This window comes from Rhinolophus sinicus, linkage group LG04 (genome assembly GCF_036562045.2).
Source record: "Rhinolophus sinicus isolate RSC01 linkage group LG04, ASM3656204v1, whole genome shotgun sequence".
In the NCBI taxonomy this organism is placed as follows: Eukaryota; Metazoa; Chordata; class Mammalia; order Chiroptera; family Rhinolophidae; genus Rhinolophus; species Rhinolophus sinicus.
In genome coordinates this window covers 10,928,503-10,949,141 of record NC_133754.1, presented here as the reverse complement: position 1 = coordinate 10,949,141, position 20,639 = coordinate 10,928,503, and positions in this window count along the sequence as shown.

Below are 20,639 nucleotides of genomic sequence, written 5' to 3'. Positions count from 1 at the left end.
ATTTGGGGATTTAATTCAATTCAATACAGCATTAAACATTTACCTGTACCAGGTATCATGCTGGTGACTGTTGATAACTTTAACATTTAAATATGTCTTCAAGTAGTGACACAGTGCACACAGATGATAGGGCATTCAATCAAATAAACAACAAATATAATGAAAGCTATGCATTCAGAGGTACACAAATATTTTGATCAAATAAAAAAACAATAAAATCCAGCTCAATATTAAACATATACTCTAATATATAAACTAGGAGTGATTTTCTATGGGTGGCATTAGAAAGTGGAAAGAAATTTTTCAAGACTTCAAAAATGTGATTTTGAGGTGGACCTTGAAGGGTGAGTAGAATTTTACCCAGTTGATGCACGATTGCATGACTCTGGGAAAACACAAAGCCCTAAGTATAATGTGGGGGCAGGGAATGAAGAACCAGTTCAAAAATCATCAAGAAGACAAAAATGGTTAACATTTTCAGCCCACTGTTAGGTCTATTCAGAAAGCAGTGGGAGATACCTCTTTTGGAGACTATGCAGATACTATTGCGAAGACTACTGAATATAAAGTAAATAAGGAGACAAGTCCCTTCATTATTTTCTGTGACACATTAATGATATTGCTATTAGAATTCACTAGATCATTCGTATTAGCAAAAAGTTTCTTCTTATTGTGCTTAAAAGGTAACTGATAGATATCAAATAAATATAATTTCAATTTTCATGTATTCTTAGCTAAAGGAAGTGCTTTAACTACTGAGAAGAGCATATGATCTTAGTCTCTAATAAAATTATATGTCAAAGTTTCATTATTATAGATAGATTTACTAAAATTCACACAGAACTAGAACATGATAATGCAATATATGGGATGTGTTTTTCTAAATACTTTTAGAGAAACATATTAAAGAGTAGTGTTGTGCTTTAAACACCAACATGAATTTTAAACAGAAATGAAATGTCCTGAAAGAAAAATGTTTTTGCTTTAAATATAGGGAATCTAAAAGAATAAATGCCATTACCATTAAGCTGTTTTTAGATAAATATATATCTTTCAGAAAGTTGGTTATTATTAACTCATTATAAAATTAGTTGAAGATGGGGAGAATGAGAAAATAAAAATAACAGTAGGAAAAAATAAAGGCATGAGTAAAGCTACAATTATTGAACAATGATTTCATGTATGCTAAGTTTGGGTTCACAGATTTATCCTTTGAAGTGCAAATCAAAAAGGGGAAACTTATCAAATAATTGTAAATGAAGTGAGATTAAAGCAACAGTGACAACCACAACAAACAAGAAGTTTCTCAGGAGAAATGTATTATTTTTCATAAGATATGATTGGAGTTTTCCCTGGCATTTTCTGTAAATAAAATACTGAATATCCACTTAACTGGACTCACAAAGCAAGCAACTTGCATTTTATGCAAGAATTGTTGGTGGTCAATAAGTTGTGATGTAAATATCCAGTTGTCTCCTGAACTGACTTGATGTAGGACCAAGCATGATAAAGCAAAGGAAAGGAAATTAATTCCATATCTTTTGTTCCATCTTCCCTAAAATGCATTACTCTCAATGGAGATTTTGATAAATAATAACTAGTCATAACATTGATGACATTTAAAAGTTTTCAGCACTTAGATACAATTTTGGTAGCCAGTTAGAGAGAGGAGAGAGAAGCAACAGTGAGAGAGGAGGTGGGAGAAAGGAGAGGAGGGGGCAGAAAAATAAAGAAGTATAAAAGGAAAACATACTCTCCTTTACCCCTTAAGAAACCCATTGTTTTTCGTGTGGTTCTGCCATGGGGATAATATTCCTAAAACATAACTCCGTAAGTACTTTATATCACCCTTGTTATTTCTTTATTAAGATATATAAGGGCACATGTTATTTGGCTTGTCTGGTGTCTGGAGGCAGCAGAATTAAATCAAGACAGAAAGTGCTTAGTAATCAACTCAAAATTATCATTAGAAAGTTTAAAGACACACATCTACCACAGAATTATACAGGATATCTCTAATCTCCCATTCCTTTAGATTTAGTGTACTGGAAAAGAATATTTCTCTTAATAATTTTCCCATATTTTATTGATAATCTTTAACAATATTACAGCTTTAAACAAGTATTCCCCATATACAGACATTTGTTTTATTTTTAAATTATGTATAGACATAAGTATACTAACACATTACCCTCCTATTGGGTGCAGAGTAAGAGCAATCCTCCAGCTAAGAGCTCATGCCAGACCCCAGACTTACTGAATGAGACTCTGCATTTTAGCATGAGCCCCAGGTGACATATATCCACCATAACAAGTACAAAGCAATTCTAATATAAAGTTTAAAACTTAGTTTATATTAAATAAATATTACTTTGCTTCTTCCCCTTATCGTGTCCCTACTTGATCTCTGGAACTTACAGATTTAGAGGAAGAAAAAGACTCGTGACCCCTCCCTCCATAATGATACGACCTGATTGGCTACAATGAATGCAAAACTAAGACCACATGTTGCCATCCATACAGACCTTTTTCAGCGATCAGAGAAAAACGGCACTATTTCTGTTATACAATTAGCTACATCTCTAGTTGATTAAGTACCTGCATCTCTGTGGATTAAATCCACAACTCCACTAACATAGTGGTGAGATTCAGGTCTGAATGGGGTCCTGGGACTCAGGCGTCACTTCAGTGTGTTAAACTGCTGGGGTGTCACATCCTTATATAATATTCATAAAACTGTACAACATTCTAGTCTCTCTCTCTCTCTGTCTCCTATTATCATCGATGGTGAATTATTTGTAGCAATTGTAATGTTTGGGACAATACACTCCTGCTTAGTCTCTCAAGTGTTCACATAAACCATCCCTGGAGTATATGTTATTAATTAGAATACCTTAAAATGTAACCTTAGTGCAAATCAGTGTATTAAATCTAAGGCAAAAAAAAAAATATGTATATCACACTCCATAGCAACAGGTATAGTATTATTTTCAATCTTTAATGATTTTTCTTAAGAAAGGTATATCTTAAAATGAAAATATATCTTCCTCTCCTTACACCAAGTTTTTAGTAGAAAATTGAGCTAGGCTCAGTGAGATTGCTTACAGAGCAGTTTCACTGGGTTAGGTTTGAACCTTTTTTTTTTTTTTTTTTTTTAACTATAGACAGGAAACTGCAGATAAGGCATTGCCATGGATGGTTGACAAATGTTTTCTGCTTTAATGGAGCAATGGAGCTTTAGTAGTTTCTGAAAATAATAAATAATGGGAATCTCCTGAAGAGCAAATCTTTTTATATGGTTGTACCGACAATCATCTCTGGAAGAACTCCAGGGCCTTCAGGGATTAAGGAGAGCCCTCGCTGGCAAAGTGACTTATTCCAGAATCGTTCCAGGAACAAGACACAGTGGAGAAGGACAAGAGGGAGAAAGAGAGGAATTAATTTCCCCAGAAGAATGCTGATGGTTCTTGTTGACCACAAAAAACTATTTTATTTTTCTTGCATATACAGCAGGTGGCCGGATATGGAAATTTGAATGGAACTAGAACTGTGGTCTAGGGCGTTTACTCTAAGTGATTAGTTCTGCTAGTATCTTTTACTTTTTTGAATTTGTTATATTATCTAAGGGGACCAGAATATAACATTTGTCAGTTATCACTGTTGACTGCAATTGTAAAGGATGATTTCCACTGATTAAAATTCACAAAACGCAAAGTATGAATCCAGAGAAGCAATCAATTCATTTACAATGAGAGGTATTATAGGAGGTAGGTCAGACTTTTCTGTTTGCCTAACCACTAACTTGTTTTCCTTATAGATGACCTATAGGGGGGAAGAAATTTACTAGGAGGTCACTGAAAGGGCATGAAAATAAGGCAAAGTGATGTAGTTACTGGTTACAGATACTTAGTAACATAAAGTCTAACATTATGAGCTCATCTCAACAAATTTTAACACCCCCACTCTCATGTTCTTACTTAAAACTGTGACATGATCCATCATACTTCTATGTCCCTGTACAGCCCATAACAATTTCATTATTATGTCATTCCAATTCTATGACTAATATAATCCATATACCTGGTTACCTGTCACAATTTCATTATTCAACCATAGTCAAAGCCACACTCATTTTAAAGTGAACAATTACTATGGACTAGTAACTCATCTCTCATTTACCACTGTTAGGCTCCATTCTCAACTCCACAGTGTATTTTAATGGCAGCTCGAGCAGTTTGTATAAAAAGCACAACAGATCAAAAGGCTGTTGTGTATATGGGCTTCAAGGGCTTCTTGTTCCATTTTAATAAAATTCTTAAGTTTTACAAGAAACCCTCTAAATTCTTAACACTCACCACCTCATTCAATACGCTCAGACACCTGCTCTTACTACTCTACTGCTACCATGTTATGCTGCCCCCCTGACCAGTGCATTGATTAGCAGAGATTGATAGCATCCGTAGGGTTTGTTGGGGGGAATCGAGCACCAAACACAATGTGGTCAGATTCCTCCAAGCCAAGATGGGTGTCTCTACCTTCATCTCCCTGGGCTTTTAATATGAGCAAAGCAGCAACGGAGAGTCAGTTCTAATCTGCATTCCTCTTCTCTTATTGGCTCACCCCTGAGACTCAACCTTATGAATTTGTCAAAGTAACACTTATTACGTGGAGCCCAAAGTTACTGATGGCGATACTCAGTTCAACAATAGACCACAAGAGGAACTAACATAGAGATGAGTATTACTTATAGATTCTGGAGGAAGTTCCCAGCAAACCATGGGAGGCCATACGGAGAGGTCAAGGCAGATTGAAGACCAAAGACAGGACCTGGGGCGCATGCCCTTTTTAAGGTCCAAGGGTGGAATATTTGGAGTTCCCAAATAAGGCCAGGTTGGTCCTGTCAAACCAAAAGAGTAGGTTTGTGTAAACCCCGCTGGGGCCTTGTCTAAGAGGTGCATAGACATACGGTGTTGGGAGTCAGGGGAGACGGTTAATCACAAGGAGAGTTGGGAAGTCGTATCAGGAACTCACGTGTGCTTGTGACTCTGTGCACTGCTATCTGGGACATTCACTTGTATGAGGGGACGAGTGTCAGTTTAAGGCCACCTAAAAATGGATGCCTCGGTAGCAATACCATGGAGTAGCTTACTAAACTCTTAACACTCAAACAACAGTTTTCTTTCTCATCCCGTCTGAATAGAATCCATGTCATAATTCATATCAACTAGATGTTTATTGTACACTCTGTATTCTACACTAGTTCAGACTTATACTATTACTGTCCAACTTTGAGTGTTCAGAGAAAATGTTTCTCTCTTAATAGAGTCATACTTCTGCCAATTAAATGTGTTTACTTTTGAATCACTATCTCCAAGGAATATAAAAAAACAAAACAAAACAAAACAAACAAACAAACAAACAAACAAAAATCCTCTGCTTAAAAATTAACACCCAAGTACTGACTTCTACTAGACTATATCTTTCCAACTCCAGAAGCAGTAAATGCTATCTATTTAATGGGAGAAAAATGTGAGGGTAACTAGGAACATTTGGTGGTGAGGATGGGTAAAAATCAAAAGTATTATCCCTTTGTTGCTACATGATGTCCATGGTGTTAAATATCCTTATTAATAGACCATATAAGCATGTAGGGGAAATGTAATTATGTTGATTTCTGAACTTCTGCAAGGGAGTGGTATACTCTAAGAAGTAAAAGTCAGTAAAACCACAGTAGATTATCAGTTGTCAAATTACATATATCATAAATCAAATATTACAGACAAGAGAACACTAAACATAAAATGGAAGGCAATAAACAACAGTCATCAAAGCACATGAAGTAATAGTAATTGGAATTTTAGTATCTAAAAGAAACTAATATTTATTTAATTTGGAATGCCATCACTTTGGGTAGCTCTCCAGGATTGCATTTAAAGCTATTTGTGTTATGTAGTGTATTAAAGCCTACAAAATTATCTCTGCTAAACAAAACTACTAAATTTGTACTCTAACTTAAACTTTTCTTTTGTATTCTATTTCTAATTTTACCTAGATGAATTGTCAGACCAAAAAAATATATACAATTAAAAGCCCAACTCATGCTTTTGTCCCCAAACTTTGTTCTTACTCTTATAAATCAATATTTTGTTCTATCACTATTTGCCACCTGAGATAACACTTGTAACTTCCCCCTGATTGTCGTTATAGCAGTCATCGAGCCTTCTACCTACTCAGCCTGAGGATGTATGAACTCGCCTCTCTCTCTCTCTCTCTCTCTCTCTCTCTCTCTCTCTCTCTCTCTCTCTCTGTCTGCATTTGCATTCAGGCTCAGCTACTTACTAGCTACATGACATTATTTTAGGCATGCTACTTGAACACTGTTTTTCAGAATCCTCTTCTGTAAAATGTGAATGGTAACAATAATGTTTACTCTTGGTATTATTATGAATCAGATGAAATGACTTATGCTTAGTATCCAGTAACCTCCTATGACATGCTTGCTGTTACGATTTACGTTACGTATTTGCTCTGTAATCAACTACATTCTTCTCATGTGTGCTGATAATACACAAGGAATCCCCATTACCTCTCACCTGGAATACTGCAATACTTGATTTGTTTTGTGTCCATTTCTAGGTTCATTCTAGTTCTCACTTATTGACATCTCTGTTAATAATCAGGTAAATGCCATGCTAAAGGTGTCTTCAAAGTAAACGTCAAAGAAAATAATAATGTTCAATTGTCTCAGTGATGTCGAGAAAAAAATTCATATTTCTAACCATTTATTCTCTTTGCTTCTTTTTAAGTTCCAGCCAAACCAGAAAATTGTCTGCACGTCCCTCTGTGTGTGCTTTTGTATATTAATGCTGTTGCATATGCTAAAATTATATTGCCTACTGTTTCTGATTGCGGGAGTCTATAATGGATGTGGTGAATGTGCCTCTCAGACTTTCCCTTAGGACTGAAGTATTTATTCCTCCAACTCCTGAAAGTAAGGTTGCAGAGCCTTTAACCCAAAGCCCTTGCTTATGGCTGTCTGAGTTGCCTTGCCCAAGATCATAACTGCTTCTGGGATAGTCCACATCCAGTGACTGACCAACAAAGAAGTGCAAATGTCCAGTCTCATATCCCATCTCAGGATAACAATGAAGGATTATCCCAGCTCCAAAGTCTCCTTGGCTTTGGTATTGTGGTCCTTCAGATGTTTCCACCTACTTCTCCCTATATGCAGTCTTGCTTCTTCCCATTCCCATCCATACTAATAATCCCAATATCATTCCCAAATAATCCCCCACATACGAATCCCTATTTCATGGTCTACTCACCTGAGCAGCCAACCTGTGACAAATTCCTAGCTGCCTTTCCAAGCAATTTTTCCAATGTAAATTTCTCTTATTGCCCTTCATAAGCAACTACTTCCTCCCGGATTTGATAGAACTCCCTATTGTTCTTATGATATTTGACACATTATTTTATATTCTAATATGAGTTATTAATAAAGTGATAATTTCAATAGTTCTGGTAAACAAGATAAGCATAAGTTTATCTTTATATCCACCACAGTTATCAGATCAGTAAATACTTTATCAGTATTTTAACTTTATCTTTCAAGTTGAGGCTTTCAAACCTCTCCAGAGCTCTCTATTTTTTAAGGGATGTTTTCTAATAATGCATAACATAAAAAAATATATAACAATATTTTATACATTTAGGCATGTATATTTGTATATGTTTGTATGCATGTGAGGAATTCAAAATATACCTATTAATATGTAGAAAAAGCTGCAGCCATCTAAATATCTTGAAGAAGTGTAACTAAATGTATATTATTCAGTTGATTTAATCTTTTATATAAATGACAGGAAGAACCCTGAGGATATATATATATATATATATATATATATATATATATATATAAATTATCTATATATAAATTATTTCCAAAACAGTAAGCATGTGAAAGTAGAAGTAAGTTATATTGACAAACTAAATATTAGACAAGAGTGAGCAAGTTAAGAAAATAATTTGAATTTACCCTGAGGAGGTAAAGCTCAGAGGCACATTTTATAGCAGGAATAAATGTGGAACTATTTTTCTATTATTTTGGGGATTATCATAAAAAGTTCCAGAAGTCTGCTTCTCCTTTCTAAATGAAAAACTTGTAAAGGACTTCACTAACGTGAAACCCTCTCTAATAAGGCACACTAAATTTCTGAAAGTGCATTTTAAAGAAAATAAAGAACAAGCAAAAAATGAAAAGTATTTTCTAACCAGATATCAAGACTTATAAAATTTTAGTATTTAAGCAGTTGGTATTGGTGCAGGAATAGATTAATGAAACAGAATAGAATGTTCAGTGGGGAAAATACATAGGAGGAAACTTGATTTATCTCAGAGTGAGTTTGCAGATTAGTAAGGAAATTGATTGGGTTTGAAAAATAATGGAATATGAAAAATAAATAGAATAAGACTTCTATTTCATACCATATACAAAACATGATATGGTAAATTAAAGATCAAAATGAGAAAAATAAACTATCAAACATTTAGAAAACATTACAGAGAAATAACTTTAAACTTAGTATTAAAGAATAACTTTAGACCTCATCTAAAACCTAAGTCTTAGTTTTGAATAAGATGTAAAAATAATACATATATATGCAAAATTTGAAAAATATTATTAATTTAAAACGTAAGAATTATTATTATTATTATTATTATTATTATTATTTATATATTGACCATATAGATGAGTGAAACAGCAGTCCACAAACTTGGAGAAATGATTCACTACAGATATAACTGACACATAATTGATATTCAACTTTTTTTTGTTTAAATCTCTTATGGTAAAGAAAAAGGAGGGCCTCAACTGAAAAATGGACAAAAGACTTCAATGAGCACTTAAAAAATAAGAAAATAAAAGATCCATACCCCTCAATATGACAGAAATTTTAAAATTGTCTAATGTCAAGGAATAGCGGGAATGTAAAGCAATGTTTACATTCATCTACTGAAATGCAAATTAGTAAGACCAATGTATTAAACAATTTGGTATCGCCCAATAAAATCAACTATATACATAAATTATGATCTAAGAATTTCATTTGTAGGCATATCTTCTAAAAAATTATTGTGAACATGCACCATGATTCACATGCTAGAGTGTTTTTATCACCACTTTTTTCCATGACTACAATAGCAAAACAACAGGAAATAAAACAAACATCCATTAACAGTAGAATTAATACACTAATTGCGGTATATTCATACAATGGATCACTGTGGAACCCTCTAAAGGAAAGCTACAGGCAACTATGACAACATAAGTAAATATCAAAAATACAATGTAGATTAAAGAAGTATGGCACATTACATTCCCTACAGTACGAGTCTATTGTTATAAAAATGTTAAACATGAAAACAAATCAATTTATTGTTTAGGTGTACAAATGTAATATGACAATAAAGAAAAGCAGGAAAATTATAAAATAGAAAAAATACGAGGCCATAGTAAACCAAATATTCAAGTTAATAACCACTTCCAGGGATGGAAAGAACAGTGTGTCATTAGAGTAGAACACACAGAGAATTCCAGGGGCACCCCTAGTGTTCAATTAATTGTTTAAGTCTGTGGTAATAACGATTACAAAAAAAAAAAAAAGTCATATATACATAGTACTTAGTACGTGCCAAGAACACAACCGTGAGACACATATAATTATCCTCCTCCTCCAGATGAGGGAACTGTGACAGCAATTCACTAGCTTGTCCAGCTTCACAGTACAAAGTCCAGGAGGAGCCAGGATTCAAACCAGGGCTTCTTGGTCTAAACACCCTGCTCCATTCTTGGGCCTGCGGCTCAATCTTGTCTGTGAAACAGCTATTACTAGTGAACCTGTGATACAGATGGTTGGTCTCACCCTCAGAGATATTGCATTAATTGGTCTGTCATGCATCTTAGGTGTTTAGCTTTTGAAGAGCTCCTCAGGTGACTCTAATGTACAACCAACTTAAAGAACCATAGCTTAGGCAGTTCTTCACATAGATATCCAGGCACTTATTTTGTTTTATTTCATAGATGGTTTCTCAGATCTACCAGAGAATTGAGGTAGTAGGGCAAACCACCACCCGAAAACCTGGAGAGACAGGTGAGTAAGGAGAATTTCAGATAAAAGATTAGCTTAACTGAAGTGAAAGCCAGTGAAGCAAGTAGGAACATTTAAATAAAAACTTTGATGAATTCCTGAAGGCGGAGTGTGGACTATCTTGGGAGTTAAAAACTACTGGGGAGGTTTCCAATTCCACAGGTATGGTAGATAGAAGTTGCATTCTGCTTAACAAGTGAAAAGCTGAAGAGACTGAAAGATCAACAGCTCTTCTTAGATTCATAAGACAAGAGAGGATAGAGGGCAAACAGCTGCCTGCAAGGCTGGAGAGACAGGCAGATACAGAAGTCCTGGCTTAGCGAGCACAGACTCATGGTGGGAAACAGAACCCAGAGCCAAAGAAGGAAAACCTGTCCCATAACTAAAAATCACTGCAGGCTCAGTCCTGACAATATTGAGAGTTAAAAGCTTCAGGGGGACCCAGTCATAGAGGGGAGTCTCCCACTCCATTGTGAGATGTATCACTAGAACCTTGAACAGTTTCCATGGGTCGGGGGGATTCCCCTGTGCTTCTGGCAGGGGGATGAGAAAATAAACCCTCCTGAAATATGTCAAAGGATTCTATTCTTCTTAACATGGCCTTCTCTCAAAGAAAACTAGTTAAGCAGGGCCTAACCTGCTGGGGTATTATCAGAGACCAACTGACCTGAGGGAAGGAAAATGCCCAATTCCTGCCCACTGTAGCCATCTTGTTTCACCTGAGGGAGGAAGAAAGAACTGAGAAACTCTAGTGAAGATTACAATTCAGAGGTATAGGCTCACTAACAGACTTAGATCTAGTCATAGGACTATAGCACACTCCCTCTCCCCTCTCTCCTCCTCATCACATCACTAAGGGAAGTTCTTGTTTCCGGAAATATCATATCAGGCTATGAAGAAATGACTACAACACACACCAAAAGGCGAAAACAAAATTAAAGTGACAGAGCCAGTATTAGAAACAGACATGGCACAGATGTTGGAATGATCAGACTGGGAATTTAAAACAATTATGACTATTTTGCTAAGGGCTCTGGCAGGTTTCTGCAGACTCTGGTTTGGTGCCAGTGCTGAGCTGGGAGCTACTCAGCAAAAGTCTCAGGGCACACTGAGTTCAGACACCACCCACCTGGGGCCTGAGGATTCTGATAGTTTTCCAAAAAAGAGTGAAATTTGTGTGGGGCTGGCTGCTAACAAGAAAGTGCCTCCAGGTGTTGGGGAGGTGGGCAGGGTGTAGTCCCAGCAGAGCTCACCAGGCCAATCAGACTCTGATTTGGCTGTGTTGGGGGAGGACTCAACACAGGAAAGATGGTGCTGGACTGCTGACTGCAGGGAAGAAAGATTCTACACAGGGAAAATGGTGACTGTGTTCCGCCCCTTGTGCCGAAGCCACACACTTCAGTCTGCCCCTCATATGCCTCTGACGTCCCCCACTCACCAACTCTGTGCTGGAGCCCAGGGTGAGTGCCTGTGAGTGAGTCTGTGTGAGGGCCCTTTCAGAGGATGGCTGGGTTTGCCGCCGCCTTCTCTCCCACCCAGATGTTTGGAACCCCCACTGTTTTTCACAGCCAGATATTATGGGAGCTCCTCTTCCTGACACCTCTACTCTGGGCTGGGGAGCCTGGTGTGGGGCTGGGGTCCCTCACTCCTCTGGGAGAGCCCCCATGGCCATGATAACCCTCCTGATTCTCAACCGCCACACAGAGGTTTGAGGCAAATTCCTTTCAAATCTCCACCCCTCCTACCAGTCTCATGTGGTTTCTTCTTTATATCCTCAGTTATAAAACTTCTGTTCAGCTAGGTGTCAGATGGTTCTCTAGGTTGATTGTTCTATAATTTACTTGTGATGTTAATGTGTTCATGAAAGGAAGCTGGCACAGTGTTTATCTGCTCTGCCATCTTGGCTCTCCGTTCTTCATTCCTAGTTTTTGAGAGTATCATAAATGGGGATTGGATTTTGTCAAATTGTTTTTCTGCACCAAATGATATTTGTGCTTGCATGTTGTCTACTTTCCCATTAGAGTTTTTAACATTTTAATCATAGTTATTTTAAATTCCCTGCTTGATAAGTGCAAAATCTGTGTCCTATTTGAGTCTGGTTGTGATGTTTGCCTTGTCTCTTCACTCTGCATTCTTTTATCTTGCCTTTTATCATGCCTTGAGATTTTTTTGTTGAAAGCCAGATACGATGCATTGGATAATGGAAAATGATGTAAATGGTCCTTTAATGTAAGATTATAGATTATTCTGGCTGGAATTTCTGCTGTGATTAATGTCTGTTATAGTTCTAGGAGCCAAAGGCAGTATATTCAACATGAGGGATTCTTGTTTCTCCCTCCACTGATGTCTTCGGTTTTCCTAAGAAATTTGACTTCTATTGAACCTGTTTCTTGTAGCTATTTCAGCTGTAATCCACAGTTTTATACTGGAGCCCTACGGGTGTGGTGTGAAGGTATCAGGGAAGTGGGGGCTTTAATAGGCTTGTGATTTAATATTAGTCTTTGAGTGGACCTATGTCCTTTGTCTGTGACTTTCACTTTTTTTTTTTTTTTTTGAAGTTCCTTTCCCTCCCCCGTCCCTTCAGATGAGACGTGAAACCTAAAGGGAGTTGGAGACAAAGAAATGTCTTTCCTCCAAGTTGGATAAGGGCCTGGTTAAGTCTTTTACCCTGGACAGCAGGTTTTTGGTTTGAAAATCACTCTAGGTGTGTTTCATTATAATTGCATCTTCCATTGCCTTGTCATAGCCATGGGGGAATCTTCTTCTGATGTTCACTCTAGGACCTGGTGGAGTTCCTCAAGGTTCAACCCATAAAGTGTGATGTTCCCCTAAGTGTGCCCCTCCCCTTCCCCAGTAGTTTCTCCTTCTTTTGCTAGTTCACTATCAACCACCAGCAATTTGTGAACAACATCATCTAAGTGTTCCTACCAATTCATGGCTTCAGCAGCTCCTGCTTCAGGTAATTGCATCTCTGAATTTGCCTCTCTCGCCACATTTTGGAGTGACAGTTTTACCTGAAACTGCAGTTCTTTCAAGGGTCCAACAAAAGCCATTGATTTTTATTTTACTCAACTTTTTCTTTTTGAAAGAATGGAGTGATGACTTCTAAGCTCTTTACCCATTGGAGTTGACACTGGAAGTTCTGAGTTACCTTTTTAAGTAATATTTAAATATTACCTGGAAGTACTTCTTTTAAACTTAATTTTTTAGAGCAGTTTTAGGTTCATAACATAATTGAGAGGAAGGTACACAAACTTTCCATATATGCCCTGCCTCCCTGCATACACAGCCAGCCCCATTATTAACACCCCCCCACCAGAGTTATATATTTGCTACAATTGATAAACTTACATTGACACACAATAATCACCAAAATCCATGGTTTACATTAGGGATCATTCTTGGTGTTGTACGTTCTACTAGTTTTGACAAATGTGTAATGACATATATCCATCAAAATAATACCATACATGATATTTTTACTGCCCTAAAAATCCTCTGTACTGTGGCTACTCATCCCTCCCCCTGACACTCTCCCCCCTCTGCAAATATTTTAAAAATTAAATTTTTATACTTATGGTCACGTAAGCCAGGCTCCATCATAGAAACAAGCACTAGAGTAATTATTCCCTTTCTGTAGGACTTGAAATTATGCATCAACTTATTTGCTGATTTACATCTTATTTATTTAAATTCACTCTATTTATAAAATAATGTTCCAGTGATTTGTTTTCCTGATAAGTTTTTTTTTAATAAAACATTTGTCCATTCTCATTATACAGTCATAATAAAGGTATATTTCACATCCTGAGTCAAATGATGTCACTTACAAAAAAGCATATTTGAAAGAGAAAAAACAAGTCAGTCAGACAAACGTGCTTCTAGCAATGATTGCTCATTTTTTTCTAGTTCCGATATTTTTCAAATAAAATGAAACAATTGAGGAAAACATGTTTGGGTAACAGCTGCTCTCTTCAACTCGTATAGTATGAAACAAAGGGTGTACTAGAGTATTTCCCATTGTTTCCATTGTGTGTGAATTACCCTGAATATCCAATACATTTTATTCCACAGCCTCTCATTAAAACCAAAGCAGCTAAAGTTTGTGGGCCATTTTCTACGCTACATTTAATATGCAAACTAATTTTGAAAGGCATGAGGCACCTGCACCATAGATTTCAAAAAAATTTGCATAATAAATATAGTACAGTTTTAAAGCTTGCCTTGTGGAGGACAATGACAGATATGTAAGCAGTTTTGTATGCAAGTCCTGCATAACAAAATTTGCTTTAGAGTTGAATTTCAGGGCCGGGGTAGGACAAGAAATCTATTGTAGGTAAATGCTTTATGTAAGCCAACATCCTACATGAAAACACCCAAACTTATTCTCCATGCAAACTGGGGAGAGCTTTCTTCTGTCAACAAATCTTGGATTCTTTACTTGAATCTGTGACTGGCTCAAATTTAAAGATAAGAGTTCTTTTCAACATAGCAAGAGAAAGATCATTAAATTTTGATATTGTCCTTTTTCCATTAAATTACTTATTTTGTTTATTGTTATTTATTCTCCCTGAAAATTCTGTCATATCTTTTGTGAGTATTGTAACAACCATAAATATTAATGAACAAATAATAAGTAACAATAGGAAACAAACAGGAAAATAATCCAGTGTATAAATTTATCATATCTGCTGATTTTTCCTCCCCCAAAACTATGATAATGCACAAACTTAAGTGACTAACAAAGTTAACTTTCTGGCATAGCTCAGAGAAAAACTCTCTCTCAAAAGTGATTTGTAAAAGGAATTGAATTTGTGATGCAGTCATTGAAGATCTGAAGCAAATAATACACAATGACCTACATCTGCCTAATGGTAGCCCAGGTGAATTATACATTATAAGCCAGAAGAACTGGGAGAAAACATTTGCTTTTCCAGAATATTGCCCATTCATACTGTAATTACTGGTGCCTTACAAGTGGAATTTTCATCACAATACAGACATCTCTTTCCAAATACCCGTCTCCTAGAACCCCACAAAGGTCAGGATCAGACAAATAAAAGTGTACTGTTTCAAGGGTCTTCTACAGTGTGAAGTGGTATAACAACCCTTGAAGGTAGAGTGTGATAGAGATCTACACTGCAAGCCTTAAAGCAGCCACTAAGATAGAAAAGCGAGGAGTTTTAGCTAATAAGTCAAAAAAGGAAATCAAATGAAATTATTAAAAGGAGTTAAAGCGGAAGCAAGAACAAAAGAAAGGGGAAACAAAGGAGATGAACAAATAGAAAAAAAATCAAGCTGAAAGTTTTAAACGTAACCATACTAATAATTGTATTAAATGTAAATTATTGAAAATTATACAGAAAATTTAGATTGTCTTCATACACAGGGCAGCAGACAGCTCTCTCTCAGCATCTTAAGACAACCCAATACACAAGGTCTTTTAAATTCCCCAACAACTGGGCTTTTATGTTCAGGATATACTAGTTAGACTGACTAATTATTTTATTACTATTTCTCTTCCTTTCCCCACAAAGAATAAAAATGCTTTTAAGCAATGAATAAGCCAAATAGCAAATAAATAAACAATTTAATTAAATGATCTAAATCATTAGTTCATAGCAAATGCTGAATAATGAAATGATGACTTTACAAGAATATTTCAAGACTGTCATTAATTTCCACTCATCTCAGAATCTTGTTTTGGTCCATTGACCATCAAGCTAGGATATGAGCATCATCTATAAGATCATGGCACTTAATATTAGCAAAACCTTAGCTTTATCTTCACAATTATATAATTTAGTAAAGGATATGCTAAGTACAATAAAAGAAAGTGGACTGGTACCATAAATAAAATACTTCTGTGTAAATGAAGAGAAATTATACAAAAACTGACAAATATTAGCTAACGGTGAGCAATATAGGAACATAATTATTTTCATAAATATTTGTATGCAGTGAGCAATTTTAATACAATGTCAACTGACTCCCACTGTAGTTTGGTACTTAATCTAATAATTTGAGTGTTTGGGTTAAGTGAGTGGCAACTTGCATGATATACTTTTCTCAAATAATGACTAAGATATTGCCTGTAAGGTTCCATTACTATCTGCATAAAATCTAAATCCCGGCCATATCCCACAAGAAAGAGTTTGCATCACATCGGCCCTTTTCGCGGCATCCCATACGACTGTTGTCTCTCACATGCCCTGAACATTGCCATTTCATTCAGTCTCTTATTGCCTCACCAAGGCTTTGAGTTTGATATAATGTCTTCCTGAAATGCCCCTCTCCAAGATGTCCCCATATACTTTCTCTCCTTCAGATCCCAGTTCAAATATTACTCTTCAGAAAGACCATCTCTGAGTTGCCTATACAAGTTTCACCCCCAGCATTGTTCTTATATTACTTTGTTCTATTTATCTATATCACTCATCTTTATTTAAATGATATTTTTTCTTTAGAGAGATATTTTTACTGACTAGAGAGAATGTCCTCACACCGTCACCAAGCATTTAAAATAGTGCTTGGCACAGAGTAGGCATTCAGTAAATGTTCAGAGAAGGAACGATTATCTACAATCTCTAGCATTTATGGTTTGGGAAATTTATAAGAAAAATGTTGGGATATATATTTAATTGTTAAAGTTTCAGATATTTTTAAAAGCTCAAGAAGCATAGACTTATTCATAGAGCGGTCATAATGCTTGAAATACTCTGATATCCTTCTGGAAAAGTAACTAGCTCGAAGCAATGTCCACTTCATTATAGTTTAACGTAGACAATAAAGATTGTCTACTTTGAAGCCTCTCCAAAGGCACTTGGGCTGTTAGTTATGCCTACAACGTGTAACTATAAAGAAGAAGCTGAAAACAAGTTGGCTTTTAAAGTCTGACAGAAAATAAAGTGTTTCAAATCTGTGAAAAACAGTATATAGATGACTATCACTGATATTCCTGAGGATAATTGCTAGCTAGGAAAACCTGGAAAATAAAAGAAATGCAAATACACGCTAAAATTTCAATTGAAAAACATCAATAATAATAAATGTGGAAGAAATTCACATTAAGAAAGTTAGACTTCAAACATTTCAGGTAAAACATACATACATAAAACAAATATATGTGCACATCTGCTTATGCCCTAAAAACTCCAAGCATAATATCCAGGGCTTTAGTCTTAAGAAACAAAGATGGATGCCTTAAATCAACAAGCATTCTCTTCTATAATTCATTTGTTAATGTTGTGTGAGCACATGTACAGCAAATTTTAACCATATTGCAATAAAATAATTCATTGAGCCTGAAAGTATATTTGTATCATAAATCATGAGATTTTAAGCAAAAATCAGAAAGCCTGGATATGCTGAAAATCTATACTTAATTTTGATTTTGCAAGTATTGATGATTCAAATAAAAAATGTAAAATCTTCATGCATTCTTATTAAAATTGCTTTCACACCTACATATGTGTATGTGTGCGCATCTATACAACCCATAGTATTATTTCTTATTGAATACCCTTAAAAGTTATTATGTGAGTTGAAAGTCCCAGTGAAATAGTTATATAGTGTTTGTGCCATAGTGTACTCATCTTAGATCATTTTCATAATCGGAAGTGTTTAAATCACACAATTCAAGGAACTGACTGATAGTATGATTCTGTAACTATATTAAATATTTGACTTTTTCTGGAGGAGAGGCACAGTAAAATATCTCGACATAAAAGTAAAACAAAATATTTGTCAATAACAGTAGCTATCAATTGAAACCAAAATTTAATTAAAAGGATACTAAAACAGTTACCATGTTCTTAATGAGATCCTGAAGAATTTAACCATAAGTAAATGAAAAGGAGAGAATAAAATTAACAGTGCCTTTACTTAAGTGTAAAAGTTATATCCTAGATATGCAAATTAAGCTTCATCATTTAGATTTCATTTGAATTAAGAATTATTTCTAAAATTAACTGCTTCCATCCTTTGTGTTCCTATCACTCAAGCAGAAGTTCTGACTGGATTCTGACTCAGTACAAACTAGAGTTTTGCCATATTAAATTGAGATATTACAATAGGTCACTGAGGCAAAACTTGGGTATCTCATTTGAAAGAGTGAGGAAGGTAGTGATAAGAAAAAAAAAGGCATGGTTCTGAACTAAAAGGCAAAATAATTGAGATGTACATTTAAAAGAAAACCTTGAACTTTTGGGAAGTCAGATGAAGTCTGGTTATGAGCACCGAGAAAAACCGGAATGTGTAAACATCAGTGAATAACTACTTTTAGTATTTGTAGTTTTATAAAAACTTTCTTTTGTAGAGGAAAAAAAACATCTATACATATTTGTTCATGTTTGTCTTTCTTGTTCAGTGCTAAGCTGAGGTAGTCTGAATAAGTAAATTTCTATTGTTCTAACATAATTCTATTTTTTATAAAATACTGGTGTAGAATATTTGTTAGAATAAAGGTAAAAAGTAATGGATGCTTGGACAAATAAAAGATGGCAATAAAAATATCAGGACATGAAGAAATAATTGTTAAATATAAGAAAAATATAGGAGCTAGTAAAGACATGTAACTTATTCTGTTACTATAATAATGTAATATCAAGTAGTATTTTAGAATTATGAAAATAACTGACTTCAACGTGACAGAATTCCACAGACACAAATTTCTTGAAATTATGTAAAGGTTTTATGGGCAACAGTAATATAAGAGAATGACTAATATAAATGAAAAACATAAAAAATCAATTGTTCATAATGGAAATTTTAAAAGTAATGAAAATAAGAATGGTGAAGCATCGGAGTTTCAGTGCCCAATATTTTTTTTTTTTTTTTTTAGGGAGGAGAAAAATGGAGTGTAAAAGAAATGCAAAACGACTTTTTACAGGTTTTTCCAGAGGTATTCAGTTTGCTTCAGAAAAGCTAAGTGCTTCTATCTAACAGGTGACTAGGGATTATCCTAATTCAGACAAGGTCATTTGGTGATTTGTAGAAAGCAAAATACTTTGTGTTTAAGTTGTTGCTGAGAACTAAAAATAAATTAAAATCTTCATCAAACACTAAGATAACACAATTTTTTTTCATTTTCAACAATTAATGTAGTCTGATTAGTGTACTTTGAGAAAAGCTAAGAAGGATGCAGGGTAAAAATCTTTATAAAAACCATTACAATTAAACTTGACATCTCTTGAAAACTTCTGACAGGAAACATATCTCTGAGCTGAAGTTAAAACATTTCTCATGTTTTTCAATGATTCCATTTCTAACACACACACACACACACACACTCTTTTATTTCCACTCAGAATGATCTGACAAAGAAAAGATGAAAGTAAGAGGAAGAGAAGTAAGAAGTAAACATTTTGCAGTGAGAATTTTAATGTGTAATTTATCATTTTATGTTTTAAAAAATGATAGTTATATGTATATAGTATACCATAATACTTTTTCTCAAGAAAGAATTTATGGATTTGGAATTTTAGTGAAATTTCCAAGGCAGAAATCCATCTATGGACATCCACAAATTTATCCTTAGTCTTCCCATAAACCAGTGTCTCACAGTTAGCATTAGTTGAAAATAATAATATGATGTTGTAAATTTTAATACTACAGATTTATCTTTTTAAAAAAGTTACCAAAATTAATTTTAAATAATTCCGTTATGTGAACTAAAATCACACAGCAATGAATTGTGTGAAATAAACAGTGTAATGCCTTATCTTCCTATCATCATAAAATAGATTTTGGAGAAATTTTTAGATATGTTATCTACATATGTATGATTATATATTTGCATATTCACACCGAGCATTCCTATTTTAAAACACAACTTAAATTATATGCCATACATGTCTTGTTTTTTGATGTAACAATATATAAAACATATTTCTATGCCTTTGCATGCAGAAATAACTTATTCTTTCTCATCTTTAGTGATTTCATTGTATGCCTCCACAATAATTGAATTAATCTGTAACTTTGTTTCTTGTTCTCTTGATCAATTTTATTTATTTATCATATGTAACTACAAAATAGATGAGTTTTAACAAATATGTACCTTCCTGTAACCAATATCATGAGATAGATTATTTCAACACTCAAAAAAGTTCCTTTTTGCTCCTTTGAATTCAGTCTTCTAGCCACATCCCCTGCCTGTGATAACACTGATCTATTATCCATCATTATAATTTTGCCTTTCTTTGAATGTCTAACAAAAGGTATTCTACAGCATAGTCTTTTTTAACAGTTTTTAGTTTTTAACTTGGTATAGTGCTTTGAGATTTACCCATGTTTTTGTATGAATCAGCAGTTTATGCCCTTAAATTTCCAAAGAGTATTCCATGATATGGGCAGTCAACAAATTGGTTATAGGTTCACCAGTTAATAGACATTTGGGTTCTTCCCAATTTTGAATAATGCTATGAACACTTGAGTACAAGTGTTTGCATAGGAATATGATTTTATGTCTCTTGGGTAAATATTCTGGAG